Here is a 15,375-nt window from a genome sequence, read left to right as displayed (position 1 = left end):
ATTTTATTTATTTTATTATTTCCATTCTACGTGACTTTACCGAAAGAACCAAGAAGAGGTGGTCATTGTTGCGTTCCTGAAGAACACCGCGTTGTGGAGAAATAATATAAACTATGGGGGGTGAAGCGTGGTCCGCGACAACACGCGAGATGATGGGTAAGACAGAGGCCGGACTACGACTGAGGCGCGTGGGTAGCGTCTAGAAGCAGCATCCAGCAGCATCCCAATGCCTCCTCGCGTGATGCCGCTACGCCGAGGCAGCCGCACGGAGAACCGCTTGTTCCTACTCGCGTTGCGACCTCGTTCCGTTCGCTCGCTCGCGTTGCATCCAATCCGCATCCGCGTCACAAACAGCGTGTTCCCCTACACATCATTCATGGCGTTATATCATCCAATCGGCGTTGTTCAAACTAACACGCGGCGTTGTAGGAGAACCAGACTGTGCCGTTGTCTTCTGCTGTTTAACGCAGAGGCCGCATCGACCGTTCCAATAGTCGCTGTAGCCACTGCGAGCCCCAAGCTGTCGGCTCCCGGCTCTTAAACTCCCCCCCCCCCTGGCGTTATCTGTAGTCGTTACACACAGCAGCACCTGGTCACAACTTCTCACTGCTAATCCTAACAACACCAATCCCAGTCGTCAACCCTGCACCTCAAGGATGGTAAAACTATGACCCAACAAAATTACACATCACACTGTCCTACAGACTTCAATTCACACGCCCCTACAGACTTCAATTCACACGCCCCTACAGACTTCAATTCACACGCCCCTAAAGATGTGTTTTGGTCATGTGCCTACCTTTCCTATACTCTGCACTGCTACGGTGTTTATTGTGTTGTGTTTGTTGTTATTGAGTTCTGACCACGTGCCCCTACTGGACAAAGAGCTTCACAGCTCATCGGATTCTTCCAGAATAAAAATTTAAACTCTTAAAACTGATGACGTCACTGCGTGGTGACGTCACGCGTCTCGCCCCCCCACTCCCCACTCCCCTCCTCCCCCCCACCCCCCCCCCCACCACCACCAACCGCCGCCATTGGCCACTGAGTGACGGTGACGTCACCACGGCGCCTGTGCCAGGCTGGGTGCACTTCGAGGCTGCCGCGTGAAGTGTCGACGGCTCGACACTGAGGTGGTGACGTCACGCGAGCGTTGTGTTTAACGATTTAACCACGTGACGATATTACGATATTAGCGTAAAAATATGAGCATTAGCTGAAGTGATGTGAATACGTTCGGATTACCTCAAGTAATGTTACATTTACCTGAGGCGATGTTACCTCCCGCGAGGTAAAGTTACGTCGCCTGAGGTAAAGTTACCTCACCTTCCATTGCATTCCGATTACCTTACCCTGAGGTAATAATCACGCGATAATTGTGTTTAATGATTTAACTACGTGAGAATATTACAATATGGGCATTAGCTGAAGTGATGTGAATACGTTCGGTTTACCTCAAATGTTACATTTACCTGAGTTAATGTTACCTCACATGAGGTAAAGTTACTTCACCTGAGGTAATGTTACTTTACCTCGGATAGAGGTAACTTTACCTCTACCTAAGGTAAAGTTACCTCACCTGAGGTAATGTTACCTCATCTGAGGTAAAGGTTACCTCTATCTTAGGTAACCTGAGGTTACCTCAGGTGGAGGTAAAGCTGGAGCTAGTACGTCATGGTAGAGGTGGGAGTTCACACACTTTACCACAAAGACAAAGATCCCCCGTGTAGCCTCTAACAGGCTGTTAGCGAGCAGCACCTACTAAGGCTACCGGCGCTGTGGCACACGAGGGGTGGGTGGCCAGCACCACGCCCGGCCGCCTTTGTCTCCCCAGTGGCGATGTTCACACACCGTTACACCGGGTGCTCATTTGAGGCTGAGTCGACCTAGGGGATGAGGTCCACGACCGGTTCAGATGATCGTCACCGCTGTTGGTGGTGGCCGTGAGCGGGAATGGAACTGGAGTCTCTGACCGGTCCTGGGCCTCTTCCCCTAGGTCGACTCAGCCTCAAATGAGTTCCTGGTGTAACGGTGTGTAGTGAACATCGCCACTGGGGAGACAAAGGCGGCCGGGCGTGGTGCTGGCCACCCACCCCCTCGTGTGTCGTTCCGGCCTTCATAGGCGCCGCTCGCTCACAGCGCTTGACCCGACAGTCTGTTAAGGCCACACGGGGGATCTTAGTCTCGTATCCCTGTGACTCTGTCTCCATGTGACTCCATCTCCGTGACTGCGTCTGACCGTCGTCCGCGTCTCGTCCCTCCGTGTCTCTGCGCCTCAGCAGCAGCAGCAGCAGGAGATGGGCGACTTCCGAGACATCAGAGGCTTCTTCACCAAGGCCGAGTGGAGCGATCTGGCCGAGTGCGAGAAGCGGCGCTACAGGAACATCAAGCAGAACCACGCCGTCCTGCTGAACCTTGGTGGGTACGGCAGGCCGAGCCTCTTCGCAACTAAACTAATTCATCTTCTTGGTTCATCTTCTTGGTTCTTTCGGTAAAGTCACGTAGAATGGAAATAATAAAATAATAAAAATAAAACATAATACAATTATTTTATTATGTTTTATTTTTATTATTTTATTATTCTACGTGACTTTACCGAAAGAACCAAGAAGATGAATCCCTGCAGTCACGAAAGCTTTAAATCGAAATCTTCTTGGTTCTTTCGGTAAAGTCACGTAGAAGGGAAGTAATAAAATAATAAAAAATAAACAGAATAATTGTATTTTATGTTTTATTTTTATATTTTTATTATTGAATAAAACATAATAATTGTATTTTTTGTTTTATTTTGATTATTTCCCTTCTACATGACTAATAAAAATAAAACATAATAAAATAATTATCACGACGTTTCGGCTACAACACAAGCAGCCGTCCTCAGGTGAAGAAACAGAGCTGTCGGAAAGACAGCGTCCCAATGAACACCGCCAAGCTTGGCAGCGTATATTTAAGCTGGGTTAGAGGAGGAGGGCGCCTTGACAAAGGCATTTACATATCAAGAGGAATTTAGCAGTGTTATCAATATAACACTGGTCAACACACTTTTTCTGGCATAAGGTATTCCAAGGGGTTTAAGGTAATTTTGGGGTTCTGACTCCAAATCTGGCATCAGTTTTTGTCTATCACATCAGGTTTTTGAGATATGAAATATTGCATTTTCAATGAAAACTGCAGAAGAAAAATATTAAATAAATGTGGATATCTACATAAAATGATATCATAAACACACTATCCTAAAAATACAGCACCATATTTTAACACTAAAGCAGTCACTGACTCGCAACAACTTGCAATCATAAGTGACAGAGTAAATTTCGGGTAAAATCAATGAAAATGGAGTATGCCGATAGCATATAAGTATAACCCGTAAAAACAAAGTTTTTCACTATAAATCCTTTATATGCGTGGCAGCTAACTTAATATAAAGGATTTAAAAATATATTCGCCTGTGGAGGACGCGGGGATCGATCCCGCGACCTTTGGCATGGGAAGCGAGGGCGCTACCAACTGCGCTACTCCGCCACGGCCTGTGGAGGGGTTACGCTCTTGGCTCTTACACTCTGACGTTCAGCCAAAGCCATGAATTAGTTCTATCTGAATATATGTAAAATATTTTTTTTTTGCCTAAAAAGTGTAACATTTTGGGAATTTTTTTTCACGAACAATAATTGTCTGGCACAACGAGTCTGTGTGGAAAATGTCAGCTCGATTGGATCACGGGAAGTGGGTTAAAAAACGACCGAAAGATTTGCACGGTCCTAAGCAAGCAAGCACGCAAGCACGCGAACTTAATATAAAGGATTTAAAAATGATGTGATAGAGCAAATCTGAGATCAGATTTGGAATCGGCACCCTGAAACTAGTCTAAAACAGCTGCAAAAGTCCAGGCCAGAAATCTTTTTTTTTTGTTGACCAGTGTAATCAATGTGCTCAATATACTCTCCAATAAGCTGAGCTATTAACATTAAGTAACTGGGTATACGCTACACTATATAATGACTATCATATAGTGAACCGATAAAAAACTAAAATATAAAATACATCAATGTAATCAATATACTCAATATACTCTCCAATAAGCTGAGATACTAACAGTAAGTTATACATTACACTTCTATGTCGCAAAAAAAATAATATGCCTCCAGCTAAACTTTTTTCTTACATCACACGCATATACCCCGTACTATACACTGCCATAGACCAACCCAACATTGAATTATACACTGCGTTACTATACACTACCTTAGACTATGCATTGTAATATTAGACTATGTATTATTCTACACACCCTACTGTATACCACACTGCTGTATATTCACTATACAATTACGATACTATATATTACCTTATACATTATATTAGACATTACACTGTTATACTATTTATTATTATACAATCTGCTATACACCATCTCATTGACCGTCGCGTGAAAGGTACGAAGAGGAAGCAACGAAATATATCAATGGGAGAGTGGTAGAAGGAGACTTGCAGCGGAGCAAAGACTCCATTTCGTGAGGAGAAAACGTGAACACAATCAGTTAAGATCCGAAATGGTTTATTACGTCCTTCCAATGATTGCTGAGCCAGAGTCCATCTTCTCAGTTGAAATTGTCTCTGTGTTTGTATATGTGGATGGCCTCATAAACGAATCTCTCATAGTAGCCGGATGGCTTGCAGAGAACCTCTGTCTTGGAGAAGTCAATGTCATGTGAGCCCACTGAATTATAACAATGGTCTGCCACGGCTGAGGTGTTCGTTCTACCGTGTTAGTAATTATAATGATGAGACCAAAACGTCGTAGCAGCGTGGCATGCATGGACCGCCATGGTGGCGAGATGTTAACTCCCTCTCATGGTCTACAGGAGGTCGTGGGTTCGATGGAGACCCTGACGATGCCTGTCATATATCTGGAGTCTGCGTGTGTCTCTCCCGGGTGAGATGTTAACTACCTCGCCTAGTCTACAGGAGGTCGTGGTTTCGATGCCGACGCTGACGAAGCCTGTCATATATCTGGAGTCTGCGTGTGTCTCTCCCCGGTGAGATGTGAATTCCCTTTCCTGGTCTACAGGAGGTCGTGTGTTCGATCCTGACCCTGACGCCTGCTGTGTATTTGGAGTTTGCATGTTCACTCTCCCCGTGGTCGCGATGATTTTTCTCCTGGTCCTCCGGGTTTTCGCTCCACATGTAGAATCAACATCACGCGTTTAACGTATTTGATAATATTTAATCATTGTCTTTGAAACTGATTGGTCTACCCCAGAGACAGCCTTCTTCATGGCCTAGTCTCACCAGTGTCAGACCAGAGAACAACACCAAAAGGCGACCGGTACAAAGACAATGCAGTGTCAAGAGCATCTATAGCTCGGGGTGAGCAGCTATATCATGGGACCTTTTTGCCAGAATCAAAGTATGAAAAATAAGAATCGGTTTTACCCTTTCTGGCAATAAAACAGGAGGCGATAAGATGTTCAAACACCAGATAGATTATTCCTTTTGCAAGGAATCAAGTTACTGCATTAACCACGCGTACTTGTGGTGATCACGCAAACAAACACGCTCTGATAATAATCACATCGTCAGGACTGTGTTACGAGGACCCGGTGTGTTGCTATGCTGCACCGGTGTACCGCCAATACGTACAAATAACAATGACCGACTGCCTTCTTGCGCAGGGATGAACCCGGCCCAGCCCGAGTTCATGCGCGCACGTGGCAAGCGCAGGGTGAGGGGGAATGGAGCGGAGTGCGGGCGGTCGAGCGACTCCGACGAGGAGTGGACGGGGAGGAGGAAGAGGAAGGAGGTGGCGATGCACGGAGGACGAAGAGGTGGAGGCAAACGTAAAAGGGCGCTTGCAGACCGTGCAGAGACCCCCTGTAGACTCACACAGAGACCCCCTGTAGACTCACACAGAGACCCCCTGTAGACTCACGCAGAGACCCCTGTAGACTCACACAGACAACCCCTGGAGACTGACGCAGAGACCCTCTGTAGATTCACGCAGAGACCCTCTGTAGACTCACACAGAGACCCCTGTAGACTCACTCAGAGACACCCTGTAGACTCACGCAGAGACCCCCTGTAGACTCACACAGAAACCCCTGTAGACTCGCACAGAGACCCCCTGTAGACTCACGCAGAGACCCCCTGTAGACTCACGCAGAGACCCCCTGTAGACTCGCACGGAGACCCCCTGTAGATTTCGATTTAAAGCTTTCGTGACTGCAGGGATTCATCTTCTTGGTTCTTTCGGTAAAGTCACGTAGAAGGGAAGTAATAAAATAATAAAAATAAAACATAATTCTCACGACGTTTCGGCTACAACGCAAGCAGCCGTCTTCAGGTGAAGAATGAGACACTGCCAAGCTAGGAGCTTATATATAATTCGTTTCGCATTAGAAGAAGTTACAGCAGCAGATGTTAGTGTAAATGCGTTTGGTATTACCTTAGAGTCGCGGCATCTCTTCAGAAAGGTGAGAGACTCGATTAGCTGAGCCTTCTTATCACGGAGCTTGTTGAAGGATCTCAAAGTTATGTGGAAACCCTCCCCGTAGAGGCGGTTAAATTTCGATTTAAAGCTTTCGTGACTGCTGGGTTTCATCTTCTTGGTTCTTTCGGTAAAGTCACATAGAAGGGAAGTAATAAAATTGTAATGCGGGCGCGGGCGACCTCCCGGATGTGACGTCACGGAGAGGTGGAGTTAGGTGACGTGGGAGGAAAGGTTAAGGTTCTTAAGGGAGGAGACCGGAAGAGGAAGGCAGAACGAGTGGGACTGGACCAGAGTAAGGCCACGTGGGCAAAGCCAAGGGGTGGCAGCGGCGGCCAGCGGTGGCCAGCCAAGGGAGCAGCCAGCGGAGCTGCGAGAGAAGACAGCGGTGGGGCGGCTGGAGAGAAGGCGGACGAGGAGCTGCGGGGAACACAGCCGGCGAGGCTGTGTGTGAGGGAGAGGCTACGAGAGCGACGAGAGGAGAGAGAGGCTGAGAGAACGACGAGGGGAGAAACTGCAGGAGAGCAGTATCAGTGTCAGTATAGAGTCTTATAGAAGGACAGCCGTGCGGGTTAAGAGAGAAGAACCGAATAAAGGACACCAAGCCAGACATCGTGGTCGAGTCCTTTATTACATTGGTGTCGGAAGTGCAACGGCATGTCGAAACAAGTGAGAAAGAAAAATGTTCCAGCGCCGGCATCGGCTTCTTCGTCCGAAGACGAAGACTTCCCTCCAAACATGGATCCTGCCAGGGTGGTGGAGGAGAGCCCTGCTGAAACGAGTGCGGGGACGGGAGTGGAAGATGTAGCCACAGTGTCAGGGCCGCCGACACCATCAGACGCTGATCGGCGATGGCTGCAGGTGGCTGAGCAACTGGAGACTCTCAAGGACGCCCTGGGCCAATTGTGTCATCTCGTCACCCCAAGCACGGCGACGGAGAGAGCGGAGAGTGCTCCACAGGCCGCCACGGGTTCTTCACTCCCGGCGCCATGGGCCACGCGGCAGGAGGCCGCCATCTTGCGCGTGCCGCGGCGGGAATCCGCCATCTTGACCACGCCGCGATTCGACGCCATTTTGAATTTGCCTCCGGAGGAACCATCGGCGGAGGGCGGAGTGAAGCGAAGTCGGAGTCGCCATCTCACCACGGTCAAGGAATTCGCCATTGGGGGCGACTGGAGCGCTTTCGCCTGCAGATTTTTAGCGGCGGTCCGTTCTGCGAGATGGACCGATGCTGAGGCCTTGGAAGTGTTGCCGACTCTTCTGGACGACGAATCTGTTCGTTTTTTTTCGCTCCATTAAGGCCGAGAAGAAGAGGACATTATATGGAGTTTTTCAAGAAATGGCCGACGCCTACGAGCCACCTGACGACGCGCATCGGCGATTCGCTCAACGACAACGAGCGCCCGAGGAGTCGCCTGTGGCGTACAGGGGTGCAGTGCTTGATTTGGCTATGGCCGCGTATCCAGATACAACGCCTGACCTGCTCGAGCCTCTCATCTTGGGCAAGATGCTCGAGCTGTCGCGGGATCTTGGGATTCCCATGCCGGTGTGCGGGCATGAGAAGCTCACCTCCCGGGCGGCGGCGAAATGTCTGGATGCACAATTCAACCTACGACGATGGAAACAGGTCACGGCGTGGACAGGGGGGCCCGTCGCGGAGGGTGGCGCTCTGGGTTGGGACCCTACGAAGTCGGTATACGTGCCGGATGAGCGGGGCCCTCAGGAGCTGACGGCCGCCTCGGTGCCATGGTCAGGCCGCGGTGGACCGGCCTCTCGTGCTGCACCGCCGATACGCGGGCGGCGCGATGCAAGGCCTGCGCTTCGGCGCAACGACGCCGATTGCTTCCGCTGCGGACGGAAGGGCCACTACGCGAAGGACTGCTGGGCCCGCATCCCGGGTCCGCCACAACAGGAGGCCTCATTACCGGCCAAGCCGCCCAAGGATCCACCGAAACAGGCAAGTCGGCACGCACCAGACACCCGGCAAGGCTTTACACCTCACCCATCACCTTCGTTGTGCGGTCATAGTGTTGTTGTTAAAGAGGGACTTTCGACGGGGCCTTGTCGCTCTGTGACGCAGTGGCGCAAATTGGCACGGAGGGTTGTTGCGGCCGCTACGGGTTCGTCCACCGTGCCGGGGTTTATACAAGGGGTGGACGTGCGCATTTTGGTCGATTCCGGGGCGTCCGCGACTATTATTTCGGATGTCATTTTTCATCTGTTAGGCATCCCACCCGGGGCCGTGCGTCCGGTTTACGGGTCGTGCGTCGCTGCGAACGGGGGTAGTATGGGCATCGTGGGCCAGGTGGACGCTAAAATATCTATTGGGGATGTGTCGGCCTCGGGCGTTGTGTTGATTTCAAGATCCTTGGCAGTTCCCTGTTTATTGGGCACTGATTTTCTGGCTAAGATGCCTATTTTGATCAAAATTAATGAGAATTGTATTGAACTGCCGGGTGGCCGTCAAATTTCGTTTCTGCCGTCGCCCTGGGGGCGACCTGCTTCGGCCGTACAAGTGCAGGCGCTATCCGTGGCATCTGTTGATATTCCACCTGGTTCACAGATGCTTATTCCCCTGCGGTATCGGAAGCCCCTGCCTGGTCGGCTGGGAGCGGTTGGGATCTTGTTGTCACCTTCAGCCTCGATAACGGCCGGATCGGCGCTGGTCGGAGCGCAGACCATCGTCCGGCCAGATCAATTACCGTTTTTGCAGGTGCTCAATGCGGGTACGGAAAATGTCTGTGTCCCAGCCGGCACGGTTGTGGCACATGCCACCACGGCATTTACGGCTCACGATTGTTCGCATAGCCAGGGAGTGGTTGCTGGTGTTTCCGAGCCTGTGGCTTCGGATGACCGCTGGATTGCTAGCTTATGTGACGGAAATTCTTCCCTGTCTGTGGATCAACGGGGTGCGCTTCATAAATTGTTATTGACGTATTCCGATGTGTTTAGCTCCAATGATTTGGATTTGGGACGCACCTCATTGCTTCACCATCACATTGCTACAGGCGACGCTGCCCCTATTCGGTTGAATTCGCACCGAATGAGTCCGGCCGAGCGAGAACACGTTCGGGGGGCAGTGGAGGATATGTTGGCTGCGGATATTATATCGCCGTCGAACAGCCCATGGGGCGCGCCTGTGGTTTTGGTTAAGAAAAAGGATGGCAAATTGCGATTCTGTGTTGACTTTCGAAAATTGAATAAGATATCGGTGGCAGATGCGTATCCCCTGCCGCGTATGGACGACTCCCTCGACGCATTGTCGGGGGCTAAGTATTTCTCTACACTGGACCTCTCTTCGGGATTTTGGCAGCTTCCCCTTGACGAGCCCTCACGGGAGAAGACCGCATTCCGTACGCCGCAGGGGTTGTTTCAATTTAACTGCCTTCCGATGGGGCTGAATGCGGCCCCTGCCACATTTCAAAGGCTCATGGAACTCGTTTTGACGGGGTTGCAGTGGGAGACATGTCTCATATATTTGGACGATATCATCGTCTTCAGCCGCACATTTGATGAACATTTAAGGCGGCTGGAGACGGTGTTCGCGAGGATGCGCTCCGCGAACTTGAAATTTAAACCAAAGAAATGTCACCTACTGCAACGGTCCGTCCGTTATTTGGGGCACATCGTGAGTGCTGAGGGGGTGTCTACGGACCCGGAAAAAACGGCGTGCGTCCGAGATTGGCCGACTCCGGTCACCGTGGGGGATGTACGTCGCTTTCTGGGATTTGCCTCGTATTATCGAAGATTTGTACCGAATTTTGCGACCATCGCGAGGCCCTTGCACCTCCTTACGGGTAAGGGACGTAAGTTTGCGTGGGGACCGCCGGAAGAGGCGGCCTTTCAGAGTCTGCGTAATCTGTTGGCTACCGCCCCAACATTGGATTATCCGGATTTCAATCAACCGTTCATTCTTGATACGGATGCGAGCGACACAGGTATTGGCGCGGTGTTGTCTCAGTCTAAAGGGGGCGTAGAGCGCGTCGTTGCGTATGGTAGCCGGGTCCTGTCGCCCGCGGAAACACGCTACTGTGTCACTCGCAGGGAACTCTTAGCCGTTGTTTTTTTCCTACGTCAGTTTCGACCGTACCTGTACGGCCGTTCCTTTATCGTACGTACGGATCATGCGGCCTTGCAATATGCCCTTAAAATGGATCAACCTTCCGGCCAGCTGTCGCGTTGGTTGGACACGCTGCAAGAATTTTCATTTCAAATTCACCATCGTAAAGGGGTGCGCCATGCGAACGCAGACGCACTTTCTAGGTTGCCGCAGCGCTCCCCTTGCAAATGTGCGTCGGGGACGCAGAGATGTGCGCCCAGCCTACCCCCCCCTCAGCCGGTGGTATTGGCTGTGGAGAAGTCGGATGCTACTGTGGAACCGGGGCCGACTGATGGGGTTTTGAATCTGCCACGGTCTGTTTGGATAAGGGAGCAAATGATGGATGAGTCGTTAGTGTCCTTGCGGAAGCGATCCAAAGTGGAGGTTGGGGGTCCGGTTACGGAGGGTGCGCCGGAAACCGCGGTCTGAGATGGTCTGCTTATGTGGAGGGAAAGTCTCCAGGAACACTGGCGTCTAGTGGTGCCTGCGTCCCTCCGATACGAGTTGATTAGAACTCTCCATTGTGACACGCTATTACATCTGGGTGTGCAGAAGACCTTGTTGACGTTGCAACGTCATTATTTTTGGCACGGCATGTCGACGGATGTCGTGGGGCACGTCCGCGCGTGCCCTGACTGTGCCCGGCGTAAGCCTCCTAAACATCCTTATGTGCCACCCTTACAGTCAATTCGGGTGTCTCGGGTCAATGAATTGGTGGCACTGGACATTTTGGGACCTTTCCCACCTTCGGCGAGGGGTAATAAATATTTGCTGGTCGGGGTTGAGTACCTCTCCCGTTGGCCGATGGCCTGGCCGTTGCCCGATCAATCGGCCGCGGCCATTACCGACGCCTTTTTGTTCGGATATGTTATGGACAAGGGTGCGCCGGAGAGACTCCTTACGGATCAGGGCCGAAATTTTTCTTCGAAATTATTGGCGGAAGTATGCGCGGGCCTAGGGACTAAGAAGGTCCGGACATCCCCATACCATCCGCAAACGGATGGTATGGTTGAGCGGCTAAACCGGACATTGTCTGCCATGCTGTGCCACACGGTGAGTGAGCAACAATCGGATTGGGACCTGCACATCCCGGGGGTGCTTTCGGCGTACAGGATGACTCCTCATGCGGCTACGGGTTATTCGCCATTTTACCTTATGTATGGTCGGGAAAACGTGCCGCCAATGGATGTGCAGATGGGAACCGGTGTGAGGGGACCTTGTAAACCGCTTCCTGACTACATTCGGGACACTGTTCGCCGGGTCTCGGAGGCGCGGGAGAGTGCCCGTGTGGCTACGGCCAAAGCTCAGGCCCGAAATGAGAGGTACGCACGGCGTTCCAAAGGGGAGTGCCCCTGGAAGGTTGGGGACCTGGCCTGGCTCCATTGCCCGCAGGTGCGGCCGGGTACCTCTCCCAAATTTCACAAACCTTGGCGAGGGCCTGTCCGCCTCATTGAGGTTCCTAATCCTCAGTCGGCGCGTGTTCAAATTGGTTCTCGCCGCTGGTTTGTTCACACGTCGCGCTTGAAACCGTATGTTGCTCCCCTACATGATGCATCATCTCCCAATGTTGCCTTGCCGGGGTCTGTTGCTGCCGACTCTCCCCCGCCTGCGTCCATTGATCTTGCTAGAGCGCCTGTCGTACCTGTTCCAGGCAGGCCGGCCTTGACACCGGAGGGGACGAGGCGCTCTGCTCGGAGGGTGCCTGCCAGATCTGCGGGTCCTTCGAGCCCTGCAGCCCTTCCGACCCCGCTGCAGACGCATCCGCGGGACAAGCCCAAGACTGATCCTTCAAGGACACGGGACGTTGGTGGACTTCCAACAGCGACAGGGGGATTTCACCCTGTCGCTCCTCAAACTCAATCACGTTCCCGTTCCGCGGATGGGCCGCCGACCGTCCGGGACGGGCCGGCGACCCGCACACGCTCTAAATCCCTTGTGTTTCGTTGATTGTTATGTTGTATTGTTCTTACTGTGTATTTATTGCCTGCTTCTGCTACGTTATTGATTGTTGAGTTGTGTTGATTGTTCTTACTGTTATATTGCATGCTTGGTGTCCTTTGGTGTGTTACGCTCGGGTTCGCCCGCATTACTGTTGGTGTTGTTCAGCCGAGGTCGGCTGGGTTTTTCTCCACGGGGGAGGGTGGTGTAATGCGGGCGCGGGCGACCTCCCGGATGTGACGTCACGGAGAGGTGGAGTTAGGTGACGTGGGAGGAAAGGTTAAGGTTCTTAAGGGAGGAGACCGGAAGAGGAAGGCAGAACGAGTGGGACTGGACCAGAGTAAGGCCACGTGGGCAAAGCCAAGGGGTGGCAGCGGCGGCCAGCGGTGGCCAGCCAAGGGAGCAGCCAGCGGAGCTGCGAGAGAAGACAGCGGTGGGGCGGCTGGAGAGAAGGCGGACGAGGAGCTGCGGGGAACACAGCCGGCGAGGCTGTGTGTGAGGGAGAGGCTACGAGAGCGACGAGAGGAGAGAGAGGCTGAGAGAACGACGAGGGGAGAAACTGCAGGAGAGCAGTATCAGTGTCAGTATAGAGTCTTATAGAAGGACAGCCGTGCGGGTTAAGAGAGAAGAACCGAATAAAGGACACCAAGCCAGACATCGTGGTCGAGTCCTTTATTACAAAATCATAAAAATAAAACATAATAAAATAAAATAATTCTCACGACGTTTCGGCTGCGTGCGTGCGTGTGTTCACGTGTGTTCACGTGTGATCACGTGTGTGCGTGTGTTCACGTGTGTGCGTGTGCTCACGCAGGAGGAGGCAAGGGGGCTGCTTCACGCTGGGCCACCGTGGGAGAGTCGCACGCGAGGGCAGCTTCCAGCAAGCGCAAGGTCTCTGTGCACAGCGCACGGCACTCCTCTCGTTACAGCTGCTGCTGCTGTTGTTGTCTTTAGTTTGTTGTCCTTCCGCCGCACCTCCCATTAGCGAGGTTGGCTACGTACGGTTACAAAGAAATTCAACATACATACAGTGAGGGAAAAAAGTATTTGATCTCCTGCTGATTTTGTACGTTTGCCCACTGACAAATAAATGATCAGTGTATAATTTTAATGGTAGGTTTATTTGAACAGTGAGAGACAGAATAACAACAACAAAATCCAGAAAAACGCATGTAAATTTTTTTATAAATTGATTTGCATTTTAATGAGGGAAATAAGTATTTGACCCCTCTGCAAAACATGACAGTACTTGGTGGCAAAACCCTTGTTGGCAATCACAGAGGTCAGACGTTTCTTGTAGTTGGCCACCAGGTTTGCACACATCTCAGGAGGGATTTTGTCCCACTCCTCTTTGCAGATCTTCTCCAAGTCATTAAGGTTTCGAGGCTGACGTTTGGCAACTCGAACCTTCAGCTCCCTCCATAGATTTTCTATGGGATTAAGGTCTGGAGACTGGCTAGGCCACTCCAGGACCTTAATGTGCTTCTTCTTGAGCCACTCCTTTGTTGCCTTGGCTGTGTGTTTTGGGTCATTGTCATGCTAGAATACCCATCCACGACCCATTTTCAATGCGCTGGCTGAGGGAAGGAGGTTCTCACCCAAGATTTGACGGTACATGGCCCCGTCCATCGTCCCTTTGATGCGGTGAAGTTGTCCTGTCCCCTTATCAGAAAAACACCCCCAAAGCATAATGTTTCCACCTCCATGTTTGACGGTGGGGATGGTGTTCTTGGGGTCATAGGCAGCATTCCTCCTCCTCCAAACAGGGCGAGTTGAGTTGATGCCAAAGAGCTCCATTTTGGTCTCATCTGACCACAACACTTTCACCCAGTTGTCCTCTGAATCATTCAGATGTTCATTGGCAAACTTCAGACGGGCATGTATATGTGCTTTCTTGAGCAGGGGGACCTTGCGGGCGCTACAGGATTTCAGTCCTTCACAGCGTAGTGTGTTACCAACTGTTTTCTTGGTGACTATGGTCCCAGCTGCCTTGAGATCATTGACAAGATCCTCCCGTGTAGTTCTGGGCTGATTCCTCACCGTTCTCATGATCATTGCAACTCCACGAGGTGACATCTTGCATGGAGCCCCAGGCCGAGGGAGTATGACAGTTCTTTTGTGTTTCTTCCATTTGCGAATAATCACACCAATTGTTGTCACGTTCTCACCAAGCTGCTTGGCAATGGCCTTGTAGCCCATTCCAGTCTTGTGTAGGTCTACAATCTTGTCCCTGACATCCTTGGAGAGCTCTTTGGTCTTGGCCATGGTGGAGAGTTTGGAATCTAATTGATTGTTTCTGTGAACAGGTGTCTTTTATACAGGTAACAAGCTGAGATTAGGAGCACTCCCTTTAAGAGTGTGCTCCTAATCTCAGCTCGTTACCTGTATAAAAGACACCTGGGAGCCAGAAATCTTTATGATTGAGAGGGGGTCAAATACGTATTTCCCTCATTAAAATGCAATTCACTTGATAACATTTTTGACATGCGTTTTTTTTGGATTTTGTTGTTGTTATTCTGTCTCTCACTGTTCAAATAAACCTACCGTTCAAATTATAGACTGATCACTTCTTTGTCAGTGGGCAAACGTACAAAATCAGCAGGGGATCAAATACTTTTTTCCCTTACTGTATACTGTACTAGAGGAATCCGATGAGGTGTCAGGGTCGAGATCGAACCCGCGACTTCCTACGTACCAGGCGAGGGAGTTAACATCTCCTAGCCACCGCTGGTCACCGCACAAACTTTGCCCCCCTCACCCCACCACCCCCTCCGCTCAGACTAAAGCCGAAGCCCTGGAGTACGTGTGGAGCATCTTGCAGGGCGTGGAGGAGGAGCAGCAGCAGCAGGAGGAG

This window comes from Lethenteron reissneri, unplaced genomic scaffold (genome assembly GCF_015708825.2).
Source record: "Lethenteron reissneri isolate LAM-NWPU_2019-01 unplaced genomic scaffold, ASM1570882v1 scaffold_573, whole genome shotgun sequence".
Lineage (NCBI taxonomy): Eukaryota > Metazoa > Chordata > Hyperoartia > Petromyzontiformes > Petromyzontidae > Lethenteron > Lethenteron reissneri.
This window is presented reverse-complemented; position numbering follows the sequence as displayed.